This window comes from Engystomops pustulosus, chromosome 5, assembly GCF_040894005.1.
Source record: "Engystomops pustulosus chromosome 5, aEngPut4.maternal, whole genome shotgun sequence".
Classification (NCBI taxonomy): Eukaryota; Metazoa; Chordata; class Amphibia; order Anura; family Leptodactylidae; genus Engystomops; species Engystomops pustulosus.
Genome location: NC_092415.1, coordinates 16,160,091 through 16,170,967, shown reverse-complemented (window position 1 = coordinate 16,170,967; position 10,877 = coordinate 16,160,091).

Genomic DNA, 10,877 nt, shown 5'->3' with positions numbered 1-10,877 from the left:
GAATTTCTTGCAGGAGCAGAAACTGATTTGAAGCCTCCGTGGCTCTTTCTGGTGTGAAGGTTCTGTGAGGGTGCGTCAACACACGTTCAGTTTTTCAGATGCATTTTTTGATGTCCAAACCAGAAGTGGAGTGAAAAACGAACAGGAACAGCTTGTAGTCCTCAAAAAATCATGGAGGTGTTCAAGATGTTTCCTAGTGTAGGTTAAAGCATTGTCAGTTCTTTTGGTCATCACAGACTTTTGGAACCATTAGAAGGTCTTCAATGGTCTTTCATTTACTGGAGTTGCCTGTAGAGGTGTCAGAGGTTCTTGGAGGTATCTGTGGTTCTTGGCATCCAAGGTTTTTGAAATATCAAAGGTTCTACGATGAGATAAAATTTTTTAGAGCTGTCAGAATTTCATGTGTTTGAAGGTTTGGGGATTTTGAAGATATTTTTTTGGATTTCTAAGGGTTTTAAGGGTGTTGGTGGCCCAAGGTTCTTAGATATGTTTGAGGTTGTCATAAAATTTTGACTTGTTTCAGATTCTTCTTTAGATTTCATGGTTCTTGCATTGTTTCTTGATTGATGCCTCTGGTGGTTGAAGGGCTGATGTTCATGATGCTGTTGTGTGAGAGGTCCTGTGATGTGTCAGACGTTCTGAAGACTTTTTGAAGGTATTGTTTTTAGTGGCGACGTTAACGTTTTTTTGGTCATTAAAACTTCCTGTGATAGAAAATGTTTTTGAGATGTTCTGGCTTCATTGAAGGTTCCTTGAAGGTTTTTTTAAAGGGAACCTGTCACCAGGGACCTCATTTTTCACTAAAGACAGATTGTAAAAGCCCATGACACCTGCAGTGCACATCTGCCTCTCTGCCTTTTCTAGGCATTTGCATTACAATATAATTGTGTGTTATAACTTACTCTTGTATCCTAACAAAATCCTGGGTTAGTCACAGGGGTTGGGCTTTGGTTTGGATGCATTTCAAAAAACAACATGTGACTTGTCGGAGCTGCAGGCTGCCTCCATCTTTGTGCTCTTGTACAGCTTGTCCCTCCCACACTGATGTAAGGCTGACCAGGCTGTGACCTCTGAGAAGGAGCAGGAGGTGGAGCTGTAAAGGAGCACAAAGGTGGGGGCTAAGATCTGAGGACTGAGTAACACAGACAAGGCACATGTTGTTTTTTGAAATGCATCCAAAACAAAGTCCAGCCCCTGTGACTACCCCAGGATTTTGTCAGGGTGCAAGGTAAGTTATAACACACAATTATATTGTAATGCAAAAGCTTAGAAAAGGCAGACAGGCAGATGTGCACTGCAGTTGTCATGGGCTTCTGCAACCTGTCTTTAGTGAAAATGAGGTCCCTGGTGACAGGTTCCCTTTAAAGGTTCCTGGAGGGGTCCAATGAGGTACCATCATAGCCCTAAAGAGGAGAATGAAAATTCATAATTATTGCCAGTATTACCATGCCCCCAGTTTGTCTGCCAATTGTTTAGATGGGCCTAACCAATGGAGAATGTATGAGGTCCATGATACACCTTAGGAGGTCCTTATGTTGAAATTGGAGAAGACAACCAGGGCACGTGATCAACCTTCATTCATTTCAACGTCGCTTTACTCCGAGGAGGGTAAAAGATAAGGAATATGCTAAACACGTGAATTTGGTCTGAGATAACCTTTCAAGGCGTGTCCCTGATTGTAGACGCGGCTGATGAACACCTACCTGTAGTGTTTACTTGGAAGGGATGTGATTGTCTTTATCTTTGATCAGGATTGTGTAAGTTTCATCTTGCATCTTCTAGGAATCTGGAGAGCAGAACATTTAGGCTTAACTCTTAATTGCGAACGTACTGTAACTATGCAAATCGCGTGGCTAAGTCTCATCGGTTTTCCTGTAAAATTGGTCTTGTTTGTGTTCTGCTGATGGATGTCATGTGATGGCTTGTGATTGTCATCTAATTTTTTGCAATTCTAATATAATTTTATTCATATTTGAAGGGGTAAGAAACATTACCAGTCTAAGTTCTGGACTTTAATAGGGTCACCCATGTTGTGCTTATCCCAGTAAAGTTTCTCTAGTACTGGTGGGAGCTGTAGATCATGTGACCACCAGACAGCAGGACTCAGGACTTCCTGTGACGTCCTGTGTCCTGCTGCCTTCCAGCGGATGGAGGAGGCCGTGGAGTCATTACTGTTTGCACCTATGTGATGACCACTCCTAGTGGTCGCGTGGATGTGGCAGGCTCCTCCCACCAGATGGAAGAGATTTTGTATGTTTTTCAGTATTGTACTCTGTATGGTCACTATATGGGGTAATATTTGTAACCCATGGATGGGGCACCGCTGGATGTGACACATCTCCGGTAGGGCTACAATCACCTGTAATACTGTGGTTTCTTCGAAAATAATACAGGGCCTTATATTATTTTTGTCTCCAAAAAGAAGGATTAGAGCTTATTTTCGCGGGATAGTCTTATTTTTCCCCCATTAGCTGAAATTCACATTTATTTTATTTATAGGAACGGGATAAAAAGAAAATATAACATTTTTCAGATTGTTATTGACTGTGAAAAAGATTGGTGTTTAGAAGTTGGATATTTGTAATTTTCTAAAATAAAAATAAAAAAATAATTCACATATAATCATATCTTCATCTTCTAGAACATCATTATAACTCCCTGAACCCTGAATCCCATTCGCGATCCAGCGGCGCGTTCTCTGCGGTGGATTCGGGTCCGGCCGGGATTCACTAAGGCAGTTCCTCCGACGTCCACCAGGTGGCGCTGCTGCGCTGAAGTCCGCCGAAACGCACTCAAGTTCACCGGCCTATTCCTAGTGAAGGTAAGTGCAAGTTTCGCATCACTTTTTTAATTTTTAAATGCGGCAGTTTTTCAGAATCCGTCGGGTTTTCGTTTGGCCACGCCCCCCGATTTCCGTCGCGTGCATCCAGCGCCGATGCGCCACAATCCGATCACGTGCGCCAAAATCCCGGGGGAATTCAGGGGAAATCGGCGCAAATCGGAAATATTCGGGTAACACGACGGGAAAACGCGAATCGGGCCCTTAGTAAATGACCCCAATTTATCTCGTCTAGCAGTGGCCCTTTCCTTACATGAGCCCCTCCTGCTTGTAGCTCATTGCATCTGTCAGCTCCCTCTTCCCTGCAGCTCCCTCCTCCTCCTTCTCCAGCCGGCTAGATAGGGACAGAGTTCAGAGATACCTTCTGGACTGTGGCACCTACAAACAAAGTTTTGGTGTCATCCTTAAGAGAAGTGTCTGATAGTAGAACTGTTCTAGTTGCTCATTGCAGCTATGCAGAGCTTAACATCTGGTATTGATAGAGTTCTGACTCGTAGCCATGACAGTTTTTCTCTCCGCCTCCTCTGCTGAATCTTCCCTTATGTTTTCATGTGCCACAGAAATTTAGATATCTAAAGCTAAAGTATATACAGTCGGAAGTGGGAGCTGCCTACGAAAACTACACTCCTGACTGTAACTTTTATAGTTACTTTTCTCCAGTTTTGTGGGGACCAAGAAGCACATCCATGTGTCTGAGATTTTCCTCCGGTTTCCTCCCACACTCTGATTGGTAGGTTGAATAGATTGTGAGCCCCATGGGGACAGGGACTGATATGGGAAGCTCTCTGCAGTGCTGCATAGTCTGTGTACTATATAAATAAAGGAATTATTTTCACTCATGTTATTTACACATCCCAACACAGCGCCCCTCTTATGGCTGTGCGTGGAATTGCAGCTCAGCTGTATGGCGGTGACTGTGGCGGAGCTGCAGTGGACAACCTATGGACAGGTCATGTAATTCTATACAGCGCCTTCTATGTGCTATGGAGACATCATGGGATTCCTCGTATGGTGCGCGGTATATACATAATTCATGCGTTCCATATGACTTGTCCCATATACTACTCCTGGCAGGTGTGACGGCCATAAAACCACTAGATTTATGGAAGGGTTTGTGTTCGGAGCTGTAGGACTGACAGTGATGGATACAGCAGCAATGCCTCCGAGCAGATCAGGGCAAACTGGTTGGGGTCATATTGTGGTCAGAGGAGGAGAAGACATGTAGAGGCGGCTCATTTTATGTAAACATCTGCGATGTACGGGAAATAAAGACGCCATTCGGTTCCTGCTTCACTATTGATTAGAGGGATACAACCTATGGCCCTCCAGATACTGCGGTACTACTACTCCCAGCATTTCCTGGCAGCCTAAGGCAAGCGCTGCCTTAGGCAAGTAACTAGGAAAGGCAGAGCCCTCACACATTTATATACTGTATCCATACATATATACATACATTATATACATTTATATACTGTATACATACATATATACATACATTATATACATTATGTATATATACATACATTATATACATTTATATACTGTATCCATACATATATACATACATTATATACATTTATTTACTGTATACATACATATATACATACATTATATACATTTATTTACTGTATACATACATATATACATACATTATACACATTTATTTACTGTATACATACATATATACATACATTATATACATTTATTTACTGTATACATACATATATACATTATACACATTTATTTACTGTATACATACATATATACATACATTATACACATTTATTTACTGTATACATACATATATACATACATTATATACATTTATATACTGTATACATACATATATACATTATACACATTTATTTACTGTATACATACATATATACATACATTATACACATTTATTTACTGTATACATACATATATACATACATTATATACATTTATATACTGTATACATACATATATACATTATACACATTTATTTACTGTATACATACATATATACATACATTATACACATTTATTTACTGTATACATACATATATACATACATTATACACATTTATTTACTGTATACATACATATATACATACATTATACACATTTATTTACTGTATACATACATATATACATACATTATACACATTTATTTACTGTATACATACATATATACATACATTATACACATTTATTTACTGTATACATACATATATACATACATTATATACATTTATTTACTGTATACATACATATATACATTATACACATTTATTTACTGTATACATACATATATACATACATTATATACATTTATATACTGTATACATACATATATACATTATACACATTTATTTACTGTATACATACATATATACATACATTATACACATTTATTTACTGTATACATACATATATACATACATTATATACATTTATATACTGTATACATACATATATACATTATACACATTTATTTACTGTATACATACATATATACATACATTATACACATTTATATACTGTATACATACATATATACATACATTATATACATTTATTTACTGTATACATACATATATACATTATACACATTTATTTACTGTATACATACATATATACATACATTATACACATTTATATACTGTATACATACAGTTCTCCACTCATAGACATCTATACACTAACGTGCACACATTTATGTGCTCCGATATACATTGCTTGCTTCTCAGATTCAATTTTTTGCAAATTGAATCTGAATCTAATGTTAAATATACCAGATATATCTCAGGATAGGAAGAAGCCAGGTATGGTTGAAATACAGTTACGCTTTGAAGTGTAACCCTCATTTGAGATGATTTTTTTAATATTCCGTGTGTGTGTGGAGGGGTACGGTGAATATTTTTCTTATATACTTAATTTACAAAGTCTGCTTAGTTTTAAAAAAAATCTGGCCACTCCCTCCCATTGAGATGTGTTCTCCAGTCTGTACAGTGTGTGTCTATGGAGGCTGCACAACTAACCTCCCTGTGTTTGGTTACACAGCTCTGAGAAGGGAGGATTAACCTCCTCCCTTTCTGCTTGATCTTGGAAAATACTGGTCTTAGCATACTTCAGCCAGGGAGAGATCAGGAAGGGTTAACACTCACAGCTGTGTAAGGAAAGGAGAGTGAGACCTGAATTTAATCCTGTAGACAGATTTGCCATAGAATTGGAGAAGTTACATTGTAACTAAGGGACACATTGCAGTCTGTTTTTTTGCAAACTAAGCAGAATTTCATAATGAAGTATATAAGAAAAATGTTCACAAAACTGCCCTTAGCCCACACACCCATATCATCTGCAATCATGGACACACTGTAAGAAGCAAGGAGTATGCACCCACAGTACTGCCAATACATGTAGCATGAAGCGGTGGGTGGAGGTAAGTCTTGGTTTCCACATTTCCCACCAACACATTACCCCCATTTCTTACCCTCCCTATACAGACCTAATACAATTTTTATTGAGAAGTAGGAATCATGGACACACCAAATCCAGACAGTCTGGATGTAGCAGATGTGGGGTTCTTTATTTTTCAGCGACCAGTGGGACAACAAGCCGAGGAGCCAATAAAATTCCACTTGTTATAGACCCCAAAACGCGTTGCGGAGTAACCAGATTAAGAATAATAAAAAACCTTGCAGCGCTGGGGTCCTGGGTTCGATTCCCATCCAGGACAACATCTGCAAAGAGTTTGTATGATCTCCCCGTTTTTACGTGGGTTTCCTCCCACACTTAAAAAAAAAATACTGGTAGGGTGATTAGATTGTGAGCCCCATTGGGGACAGGGACTGATGTGACAAGTTCTGTGCAGCGCTGCGTAATCTGTGTGCGCTATATAAAGAATTATTATTATTAATAATCTACTACATCCTGATGATCCATACTTGGCCTGTGCCCAATTCCCACTTCTCGCTTTTCCTACTCTGTCCGGTTAGGGAAATATGGAGAACATCCATGAGGCAGCGCCCACACGGGGGAGATCTCTCTTACACTAGAGACGAGCACATTTTCGGTAAGAATCCAAAATACATTCATGGTTAAACTTGTACCTAAAAAACTTTTTTCCCTTCTCCTGCACCTCTTCTAGTACAATTTTTGATAACGCTGTAATCTGATTGGTTACCTAATCCGCCTGACCTGCTGTAGATAATCGGGATTTCCATATTGGCTCCTGGGAGTGTCACATACGAGGAGGGAGGAGCAGCATTCCTGTACAGGACACCGCATAAATACTGGATTATTTTATTAATCCTTCTATTATTAATATCCAGTAGATTGAATCTTCTTGTCTCGGACGCAGACACTTTAATATATATTCATCAGATGATGTTTGCTGTCATCTCCCTGCAAACGATTATGGCCTAAAAAACAAAGCCGTCAATCACTAAACATTAAGTCATAAAAATCTCAAAATTATCAAAAAATTAATTGCAAAAAATGATCCAGTTACAATGTTTCTTTACATAGTACGGCGCCACCTGGTGTTTACAGAGCATATATACACTAACCGGCCACTTTATTAGGTACACCTGTGCTTGTTAACACTTAATTTCTAATCAGCCAATCACATGGCAGTGCATTTAGGCATGTAGACATGGTCAAGACAATCTCCTGCAGTTCTCCCGAGCATCAGTATGGGGAAGAAAGGTGATTTGAGGCCTTTGAACGTGGCATGGTTGTTGGTGCCAGAAGGGCTGCTCTGAGTATTTCAGAAACTGCTGATTTTCACGCACAACCATCTCTAGGGTTTACAGAGAATGGTCCGAAAAAGAAAAAACATCCAGTGAGCGGCAGTTCTGTGGGCGGAAATGCCTTGTTGATGCCAGAGGTCAGAGGAAAATGGGCAGACTGGTTCTAGCTGATAGAAAGGCAACAGTGACTCAAATCGCCACCCGTTACAACCAAGGTAGGCAGAAGAGCATCTCTGAACGCACAGTACGTCCAACTTTGAGGCAGATGGGCTACAGCAGCAGAAGACCACACCGGGTGCCACTCCTTTCAGCTAAGAACAGGAAACTGAGGCTACAATTTGCACAAGCTCATCGAAATTGGACAGTAGAAGATTGGAAAAACGTTGCCTGGTCTGATGAGTCTCGATTTCTGCTGCGACATTCGGATGGTAGGGTCAGAATTTGGCGTCAACAACATGAAAGCATGGATCCATCCTGCCTTGTATCAGCGGTTCAGGCTGGTGGTGGTGGTGTCATGGTGTGGGGAATATTTTCTTGGCACTCTTTGGGCCCCTTGGTACAACGCCACAGCCTACCTGAGTATTGTTGCTGACCATGTCCATCCCTTTATGAGCACAATGTACCCTGTAACATCTGATGGCTACTTTCAGCAGGATAATGCGCCAGGTCATAAAGCTGGAATCATCTCAGACTGGTTTCTTGAACATGACAATGAGGTCACTGGACACAAATGGCTTCCACAGTCACCAGATCTCAATCCAATAGAGCATCTTTGGGATGTGGTGGAACGGGAGATTCGCATCATGGATGTGCAGCCGACAAATCTGCGGCAACTGTGTGATGCCATCATGTCAATATGGAGCAAAATCTCTGAGGAGCTTCCAGCACCTTGTTATATCTATGCCACGAAGAATTGAGGCAGTTCTGAAGGCAAAAGGGGGTCCAACCCGTTACTAGCATGGTGTACCTAATAAAGAGGCCAGTGAGTGTATATGTACGTCCACCTGATGAGTGCTGGTGGACACACATGCCCAATCACTACCCCCACAGTAAGGTTCCTGAATAGTGATCCTCTACTCACCACATGGCAGCCAATAGAATTAGCTGTCTGGCCTGCTTGTCAGGGAAGGAGTAAGTGATGTAACTAAAGGTGAGAAGGGGATTTCAAAGCAACTATATTGATTCTTGTGTTCATGCAAGAAAAGGTGAAGTCCTTCTGGACCATATGACTGAGAATACCCTGCCTGCCAGCAGAGACTTCATTGAAAGTTGCCAGAGGGGGAAGGAGACTGATTCTTTCATGCATGTAAGATAAAGGGCAGACCCTCAGCAGTACATGGCAGTATAGCAAAGCTACTACTTCTGCAGAGACTCCTTCTCTAGGGGAAGTAAAAAGACTTACATTGTCAGAGGGGGAAGGAGACTGATTCTTCCCTTCAACTAAGAGACAGTGCAGAACCTCTACAGCACATGGCAGTTTAGCTGAGGAGACTTCTTCTCTAGGGGAGGTAAGGAGACACACATTGTCAGAGGGGGAACGAGACTGATTCTGTCCAGAGTCCATCCCAATGCAATTTATCTTAAATAACCTATTTAGAGCCTTTCAATTTTCATATGAGAAGGATTCATTCTAGAACATCCTTTGTCTACAGAGTCTACATTTTACTGGAGCCAAACCAGGATTACTCAAGTATCTAAAAGTTATCTAAGTTTAGACCAGAGACGCAAAGTTTGTTCTCAAATTCTTCTCCAATCTCTTCACTGGCCCATGATTCTTCACTGTCAGTTCTTGAGCCCCCACCATGATTCTTCATTGTAAGTCCTTGAGCCCCCCATGATTTACACTGCAGGCACTTGTTGTATAACAATATATTGTCTTACTAAGAGGATGCGAGAGAAATGATGATTTTAATACACAAATTGGTTTTCCTTCGTCAAGAATTTCCATGTAGAAGAACAGAAATAAAGATTTCTGAGCTTTGCTACAACTTTTAAACAAAACTTCAGCAGGACAGAACACGAGGCCTTCTAGGAATTGTTGGTGATGAGGGCACAGAACAGCTCGTCTCCGGATAATCAGGATAATGATATTACATGAATGAATATTGTGTACAGCGAGAGAGGAACAAGGCAGAACTCTTCACAGTGTCTTGGACAGACTTTCGGTTCATTTGCATTTACGTCATAGAGATGTGGAGGCGCCGAGAACCACGAGGTGTAAACCAGCAACATCGGATCAATCACATCTTTATCGAGTTTCACATAAACGCTCCTACTGATTTTCTCTGAAAATAAGACCGGAGAGTTATGATCATGTTCCAAAAGATGAAGATCTGATCACATGTGAATTCTTTTTGTCAGGTGATCCCGGCGTGTCAAGCTTAAAGGGGTTTTTCAACAAATTCAAGTCAGACCCTATCCATGGGATAGGAGTCTTTAAAATGACTCCAGAACTGTGTTTCTAGGTGCCAGGGTTCTGAAGGTATAGACGTTTGTAACTACAGCTTATTTTTCAGGTAGTGTTTTTGTTTTTTGGGGGGAAGAAACGTAGTAAGAAAAACATGTAGTTTTTATTTTCTTCTTATCCTACATCTGTTATTCTTGGGGTTAGAACTACTAGGACTTCCAGCAATACTGTATACCAGTATCCCGGTCTTCAAGTGTCCAATGTGAATGGACTGGTGGTGAACTTGCCTTTGTTACTACTACTGTGAGGAAAAGTGTGTACACACTTTTTAGTGTGTATATGTAGATTAGTCCATACAAGGAAGTGAAATCACCTAGAATGTCCGTTCAGCGGAGGCCAGTGACATCCGTGGTGAGTGTATAGGGCTCCAAATACACGACAAGGGGCTGTCCTAGCATAGAAATGCTGAATGTATCCAAAAGACACAATGGGGCAGATTTACTTACCCGATCCGTTCGCGATCCAGCGGCGCCTTCTCTGTGCTGGATTCGGATCCAGCTGGGATTCATTAAGGTAGTTCCTCCGCCGTCCACCATGTGGCGCTGCTGCGCTGAAAAGCATCGGAAGGCACTGGAGTTCACCGGGCCGGGCTGAGTGAAGGTAAGTGCAAGCTCCGCAACAGATTTTCTTTTTTTAAATGCAGCGGTTTTTCCGAATCCGTCGGATTTTTTGTTCGGCCACGCCCCCTGATTTCCGTCGCGTGCATGCCGGCGCCGATGCGCCATAATCTGATCGCGTGCGCCAAAATCCCGGGGCAATTCAGGGGAAATCGGCACAAATCGGAAATATTCGGGTAACACGTCGGGAAAACGCGAATCGGGCCCTTAGTAAA